This window comes from Apodemus sylvaticus, chromosome 4, assembly GCF_947179515.1.
Source record: "Apodemus sylvaticus chromosome 4, mApoSyl1.1, whole genome shotgun sequence".
NCBI lineage: Eukaryota > Metazoa > Chordata > Mammalia > Rodentia > Muridae > Apodemus > Apodemus sylvaticus.
The window spans coordinates 63476597-63484745 of NC_067475.1; the positions used below are offsets into that span (position 1 = coordinate 63476597).

The window sequence follows — 8149 nt, forward strand, 5'->3', positions numbered from 1 at the left end:
AGCACCCCAGATCTGTACCTCATCCTTTTATTCTGTGTTTTAGAGGGCCTCCTTTCTGTGATGGCATTTTTGACTCTTAACATCTTCACTAAAACCAAGTGTCTTCCATCTTGCCTTGCTGGCACTTCCTCTCTAAAACATTCCTTAACTTTGACCTTTATAGGGCACTGTGTTCCTGTTGCACTTTAAGCCTGCTGAAGCCTGCTGTGCTTACACGGGTGCTGTGTCCAGCCCTCCAGCCCTCTCTCGGGAGTACCTTGCAGCTAGCTCTAGTCTTTCTGTTTCACTTAATCTACTCCTGTTCACAGCTCTTTCCCTTGAACCCCACCACATACACTTATATAAATTCTGCTAAATGTCAGTCTGTGTCCCACTCCCCCTGGCTTACCAGGCACCCGCCCCTTCCTATGTTCCTGTTAGTGGCCTTGACTGGCCTGCATCGGTTCTTCACCTCCATTGCAGACTCCAACGTGGTTTGTTCTCCTTTGACCTCCTCCCACACAACTGGCAAAGGTTTAATGCTTCGGATGTTGGACATGGTGTTTTTGTCCCTGGAGGATTGGGACACGGGCCATTGGTAGCCAGAAGGCCAAAGCCTGGATATTTACCTGGATGTGTTGTAATGCTGCATTATGATGCCAGAAACATTTGAGTGCAGGCTTCATCTGAACCAATATTTACATGCATAATAACCCATGTGTGAAATGGTGAAATGCAGTTCCCCAGAATGAGCTGATTGTCCCTGTCACTGTGTTGTTGACCACAAGCACTTGACCTAAGGAAGGCCATTCTTTAGTCTTCCCACACATTTTAACAGAACTCATGTTTGCCTTCCAAGTATTACTTCTTCAGTGAGTGAGGCTCCTGCTCTCAACACAGTATCCAAGATTTCAGAAATGCACTTCTGAACTTCTCCATCCGAGGAGCCACTTGGGTTACTAAGGTGGGATAGCAACATACTCGATTGTAATTTAGGATTCCTGTTGGTGGAAGAGGCTGACACATTAACAAGACCCAAGAGGACTTCCAACAGCAAAGGCCAATGCTCAATCATGATGACCCCATCCAGCAACTCACTTGGTAAGTGACTTAGCTCCAAACATGCCTTATAGAAGGTCGAGGTAGAAGTGTCATGGGCTTCATCTGAGATATCAAGAGGAGCCTGATGCCATGGCAATTGGTCCACTCTCCCTCCATCCAGAGTCTGAGGAGAGGTTTGTTAGACCTGTGTGATACTAACTTTCAGGAGAGCAGAGACTATGGTGGTGATTTCCTTCCTCCTGCTTCATATGCTCTCTAGCTTGGGACCTCAGGGATAAATGCTCTTTCTAGAAAGAGGCTGCACAGGCAGATGTGCCACACACAGGATCAGCCACTTGACTGGACAGTTCTTTCTTAGACTTCTGTGAGCGATGCCAAAAGATCTGGGGCAGCTGGGCCACGTTAACAGGGTTGGTTTTATCATGTTCCTGACCTAGTTTACGAGGCCGACCTGTTCTGGGTTTAACTAGATGAAGGGTCTCTCAATTCCCGGAGCTGTTTTCCCTAGAGCAGCTCAACTAGGCTGCTTTTTAATGTAGGGAGTTTCTCCAAATGGACCTTGGAGAAAAGCATGAGAATCAACAGTCACCTGCATTGCTTAAGGAACTTTGTATGTGTGTATGTGTGTATGTGTGTAAGAGGACACTCCCAAGAATGGTCTAGACATCCATCCTTCAACATGGATAGTGCATGAGGCTTTGCTTAAGAGGTCGGATGAAGCCTAAAACCATGAGGAAATGGAATTCTGAGTGCTTGACTAGGGTCTTAGAGGATCCCAAGTACATGAAATTGTATATATATTAACCAGAAGGTCTCAAAACCTGAGACAGAGGGCCATATTTCCATTGGATAGATGGAGGCCATTAAAATTCTGTCTACGCTCCCCACCCCACAGTTACCTAGCAATAGCCAGGTATGCCCCTCCCCACAATTACCTGGCAACAGCCAGGTAGGCCTGGCCCACTATAAAAGGGGATGCTTGGCCCCTCTTCTCTCTCTTACATCTCTTATTCTCTCATTCTCTTAGCTTCCCTCTTGTCCCCTCTTGGGCTCTCCTCCCCCTCCCCTCTCTCCACTTCTCTACTCTTCCTTTCTCTGCCTTTCTCTGCCTCTACTACCCCTTTTAACTCCCCTCCCCATGTCCTGAATAAACTCTACTCTCTATATACCGTCAGTGTGTTTGGTCTCTCAGGGGAAAGGGATGCCTCGGCATGGGCCCGCTGAAGCACCTCCTTCCCCCACACCACCATAGAACATATTCTCACACCTAGTTTTCTTTTTACGATCACAGCAGAGGTAGTCATAAAGATCTAGGCTGCAAGATCTTGTCTTTGACACTCGCTGCCCTGCGTTCTCGATATAACCCTACACTGCACACAGATGCTCCTCATATCCCAGCCCCTAAGGGTTGAAGAAATGTTGAGTTGCCTGATAATAGATCCATTTCCACTTAGGAAGGAAGGACTTCCTCTGGCAGGATGGCAGCTTTTCCCAGCCAGCTGTCCCTTTGTGAATCACGAGGGGAGTACCCACTGAAGGCTGATAATGTCTGGGGAATAGTCACCAAGTTTGAGGCCCTGTGTTAAGCCTTAGTATTGGTTTTGGCAACATTGAGACAGAGCAACTGTGTACAGTTGAGGAGACCAAAAAGCCAGATGGATTCTAGGACCGTGGGTCTCTCCACAGTGCACGGTGCATCTGCCCTGTGTTTCTCAGGAAGACAGGTAGAAGGACACTCCTACCTCCTGACTGCTTTTGAGAGAAATAGGGAAGAGGCCAAAAGAACCGATTGAACTAATTTGTTAGAAATAAAAGTTAAAGGTGGCGAGAGATGGCTTAGTTGGTAAAAGTGCTTCCTGCCAAGCTTGAGGACCAGAGTTCAATCCCTGACACCCACATGGTGAAAGGAGAGAACCAACTCTTCCTGCAAGTTGTCCTCTGACCGCCACAGGTGCGTTGTGCGACACCCATGTACACACAATCAGTAACCCAAAAACATCATTAAAATGTAATACTTATGGTTGGTGGCAGCCATAATCCAATGATCCATCTCACAGCACCCCACCCAACATTTTTTAATAGGAAAAATTAAGAGAACTCAGTTCAAACCAAATCAAAACGGGGTTCTTATTATGTATGGCATTAAGTTTTAAATTAGAATTGAAATAGAAAATAGAAACAGCCCCCACCCCCACCCCATTCGCTTATCAAAGAATGTATCACACACAGGTATTTAGACTGCCTCTGGGCTGGGGGTTGGGTGTGGGAAGGTGTGTGTGGTGGGTGTCTGCAGCTGCGAGAAACCACTCACCTGCACTGGAGCTGAGAACCAAGAAGGGAGGCGGGGAGGCATTCTGAAAACTCACAACCCAAAGCAGTTCCTGGAGTCAAACACCTGTGGATTTTCATACTCTAAATATAGTGGAAGCTGGCGGTCTTATCATTAAGTAAACACTACAACGGGGCAGAGAAGCAATCTTTACACTGCCCCCCCCCCCCCTTGGGAAATAGTGCTGGGCTGTGAGTGGTCCACTGGCAGCTTGACACACAGTTGGCCCTGTCACTTCTGCTACTCCAGGTTCCCATGCACACAGGAGTCCTCTGTGGTTCTTCCCTGGTCTCAGGTCAGTTGTGAGTACCTATTGTCCCTGTGCCTAACGTCCCCTCCCCCCAACACTCAGATCAGTTTTCACCGCCTGCATAGGATCTGAGTGTGGATGGAAGCGGCCCTCCACCCCCCGCCCCTCCCCCTAGCTCTGAAGGCATGCTTTTCAGCAGGATTATTTTCCATTATTACTGGAAGGAAAATGAGTCTTTGAATTTTGGATGCTGCTGAATCAGGCAAGGCCCCTCCCCCCATGTCAGGAATGTTAAACCGGAGGCTCCCCGCCACAGCTCTCTGCTGTGTGCCCAAGGGACACTGTTCTCTGAGTGCCTGGCGGTACCCAGCTGGGTGAAAGAGAACAGGTGAGGGTGGGGGCTGGGTCCCAGCATGCTCCTTGGCTGCTCTCCTGCTCTCTTGGTGGTCCCAAGCTCAGCTGTAGACAGTGGCGATGCCAATCTCAGAGTTAATAAGGATGAAACAGCTCAGATATATCTGTTACTTGATAGTCCTTCAGTGGTTCACAGTGTTCTTAGAGAGTTTAATTCCTGAGTGGTATGTAAAGCACTGATACAGAAGGGCAGTGGATTCTTGGGCTCTGTTGGATGCCAGGGAGTCGGTGTTAATGAATACTAGCTATGATTTCCTGAGACTCACTATTAAGGGCTTACCATTACTATGACTGATGGACATGAGGACTCTCTCTCTCCTCCACACCTTCCTCCCACACCCACACCCTCCCACCACCACCACCACTTAACAGAAGAAGAATCATAGATCAGAGATGTTGAGCAAAATACCACAGACCACACGGTTCCCTTGGCTGATATTTCATACCCAAAGCCAAGGTGGTGTGGACCAGGCCTAGCTGCTGGCCTGGAGGCCATGGGCACCAGCTCTGTCTTGGCAGTTTGCCCTGTTGCCCGTTGGCTCGTGGGTTGTAATCTCATTATATTTTCCCTAGACATCTCTCTAGCCTCCCTCTTGCCAACTCACAGTTCCTGAGAACTCCAATCCTACTTCCTCAGCCCCTGTGCTGGGGGTCAGCAGGGCATGGCAGACCCGCTTTGGCCTCCAGAGAACTCACCGCACAATGGAGCTGTTTTGTGCTTTCACCAAATCACTTCCCTGTACTGGGAATTAGAATCCACACTTTGCAAAAGCCTAGAAGCCTCCTGCTGGAGCACGGCAGGCCCTTTTGTCAATGTGTGACCTGCTGGTTTTGCTGGGGTGTGCACATTTCTGATGTGATGGGAAACAAAGAGGACTTTGCATGGCAGGGGCGTGGCCTCTCTCCAAACTGCTGTTTCAGACACCCCTCTGCTGCCAGGCCCACAGCACCTGCTAGCTCCCCCATGGGAGTGGGGGCTGCTCCCCTTCCCTAACAAGGCTGTGTTGTTTCTGTCCCCCACCAAAGGGATTAATGACTTGGAGTAAAGCCAACAGTCCTAGCTCTGTGGCAAAGGGAGGGCAGGTAGCGAGATGCTGCCGGGCCACGTGGGATGAGGGACCGTCTGACTCCACCTCTCCAGAAAGTAATTTGATAAGTAATCTATTAGAGCCTTTAGGAGGACTTCTCTAGATCAAGGCGCAAGCAAACATTTTCTACGAAGGGCTGAATAGCCAAGATTTCAGGCTCTGTAAGCCCTGGGATCTCTACCAGCTGGCTGTTATGTCATGAAAGCAAAAGGGATAGCATGAAATGGGTTCAGCGGTGCCCTGATAAAACATTATCTGTTGACGATAGACTTTAAGTTTCATGTATTGTGCAATATTCATTTGGTTACCCCCCCCCCACCCCCAACATTTACAACCCACTCTTAGTGACAGGTGGGGCACCAGCAGTTGATAGGACAACCTGACCCACAAGCTGCAGTTTGCTAACCCCTGTTTAAATGACAAGTCTTAGGGTCAGCAAGATGGCTTCGTGGTGGCTGAAGGTGCTTGCTGCCAATCCTAATGACCTGAGTTTGATCCCTAGGACCCACATGATAGGAGAGGACCTACTTCCCTAAGCTGTTCTCCAGTGTCCAGTGTCCACTCACTGCACACCCCAGCAAAGAAACAGTCATCTTGAAAACATTCTCCACACAAAGCACCTCTCATGTTCATTCTCATCTTCACTGTGTCTCTTACCAAGGTAGAGCACAGGCTGCCAGTCCTACTCCTGTGCACTCTCTGCTCTGCCCACTGCCTTCTCAGGGACTGGCATGGGTGCCAGTTGTACCTGCTAGCACGTATCTACAGCTCTGAGGTTGGTTGGTGAGGCCCCAGTTATATTGGCACACTGTCTTCTGTCCCTAGTAGTCCTCTTGGTCCATCTTGCATTTTGTCCCTCAGTGGTGAACGACACTGACTGTCAATTTGGCAAGATCTACCTACATCTAGGAGACAAGCCTCTGGGCACACCTGTCGGGGCTTCTCTAGACTAGACTAGACTGATGGATGTGGTAGATCCACCCTGAATGTGGGTGGTACCATTCTTATGGCTGGCCAGATTGCATAAAAGGAATTCATTGTTCTCGGCTCCTGATTTCAGATGTAAGGTGGCCAGTCGTTTATGGCAAACCTTCCCTACCATGATGGTGTCTCAGGAACAGTGAGCTAAAATAGACCATTGCCTTCCTTAGATTGAGGTTTGGTTGTGTGTGTGTGTGTGTGTGTGTGTGTGTGTGTGCGTTCATAGCATGGGGATAAGTAGCTAATAAAGTCCCACCTAGCTGAGAAAGCTCCTTTCCTATAAGGGCTTCAACCTCTCTGTGTGGATCTGTCTAGATCCTTCACTTAGTTGGGACACTACTTGCCTAGCATGCATGAAGCCCTGGATTCAGTCTCCCAATTCTTCATAAAAGTAAGCAGAGTGGTACACATGCCTACAATCCGAACACTTGGGAGGTAGAAGCAGGAAGATCAGGAGCTCAAGGCCATCCTCAGTTTCGTACAGAGACCAGCCTGGAATGCATGAGACCTTTTTTTTTTTCAAATGAATGAATGAATGAGGAAAAAAAAGAAAAGATTACAATTTCCAGCAGTCTAGCTCAGTCCCTTTGAGCTCTGCTAACAGTCACTATGGACTCAACCTGTCACTGTTGACTCAAATGTGTCCTCTTGTACCCTAGTTGTAGGGATCCACGGTGCTCCCCCAGGGCTAAGGACTGCAGCTGAGCCTCAAAGAGTTATAACTGCCTGGGCCTCAGAGCTGGCATCTCTAGAAGTTTCTGCTGGCCTGACTTACACTTTCTAGATCCAAGAGCTCAGTCTCTGTTGATATAGAAGTGTCAACTGCACTAGATGTCAAAGGATTGGAGAAATGAAGGCCAGACATGGTTGAAATGCATGGAAGGTCACATACGGCCTGTCAGTTTTAACCTACCCTGAAAGAATCGGGGGGAAAAAAAAAGAGGGGGGCAGTCTAGAACAAAACCAGGGTAGCTTTACAGATAGGTTTTCAAGGGGTAAGATGGGGGGCTGTATGGAGAGAGCCCCATCTCTATTCCTCCTACAAGTTTAGTTCAAGAAGGTTCCAGCTATGAAGACTAGGGAAGGGTCCCCACTGCCCAGGGAGGGAGAGGAAAGCACAGACTCCCACCAGAGGACTGCTCTGAGTGCTTAGTTCCCCTGGGATTCTCTCCTGCTCCACAGGCACCAGAGGTTAAATCCTGGTGGACTTCGCACTGTCATTTCCTGACCCTGTGACCCTTGGCAAGTGTCTTCTTTTCTTCTGCTGTACAAATGGAGACGCTTCCGCGAAATGGTTTGTACAAGAATTAAAGACCTTAGTGCTGAGTAAACGGTTAGTAAATGCGTGTGTGTGTGTGTGTGTGTGTGTGTGTGTGTGTGTACCTGCCATGCCCACGCAGGTGTGTGTATTTAAGCCAGGCAACCCTTTCCTGTAGGCATGGCCATCATGTGGGCCATAGAACGTCTGATTAGAGTCACCTGAAATACTAATTTTAAAAGTTCAGATTCTTCAGACTTTAGCCACAGGTTGTGAGTCAGTAGGTCTGGGAATGGGCAGAGAATCAGGCCTGAAAACTTCTGTTTCTCTACAGCAAAGAGAGTTGGAGCTTCCAGCCGATAGAAGACAGGTGCCCAGCCTTGGAAAAGACATTCCAGGGACCTGAACCAAAACAACAGCAGCAACAACAACAACTAACCCTTGATGGTGTCAAAGGAAGCAGGTGACCAGAATCATCACTCCGAGCTGATGTCTACACTTGAGATTAGAGTGACCTTTAAAAGACCGTCCATATGGAGTCAATAAAAACAAACCGACCATGTCATTGTTTCTGCTATGAGCTCTGAGTGTGTAAAGACCGGATTTTTGTTTTTTCATTTACTGTGGCCTGTTGTTAGTGTGTGACCTTTTCATTTCATATTTTTCCCTTTTTTGTTTTTGGCAGGGAGTGTTCTGAATGGTAACAAACAAACAAACAAACAAAAACAAAAATCAAGGGAATTTGTGGAATAGTTTGTAGCACTGAATTCAAAAACTGACAACTGCCC

General features: G+C 48.1%; 1 long non-coding RNA gene across 1 annotated transcript; it reads left to right on the forward strand.

The window, feature by feature from the left end:
• Window positions 1-1086: 1086 nt before the first annotated feature.
• Window positions 1087-7926, forward strand: LOC127682904 (uncharacterized). The gene is made up of 3 exons (XR_007977449.1): window positions 1087-3665; window positions 7286-7397; window positions 7696-7926. It is a non-coding gene; the product is annotated as an uncharacterized LOC127682904 (long non-coding RNA).
• Window positions 7927-8149: the final 223 nt, after the last annotated feature.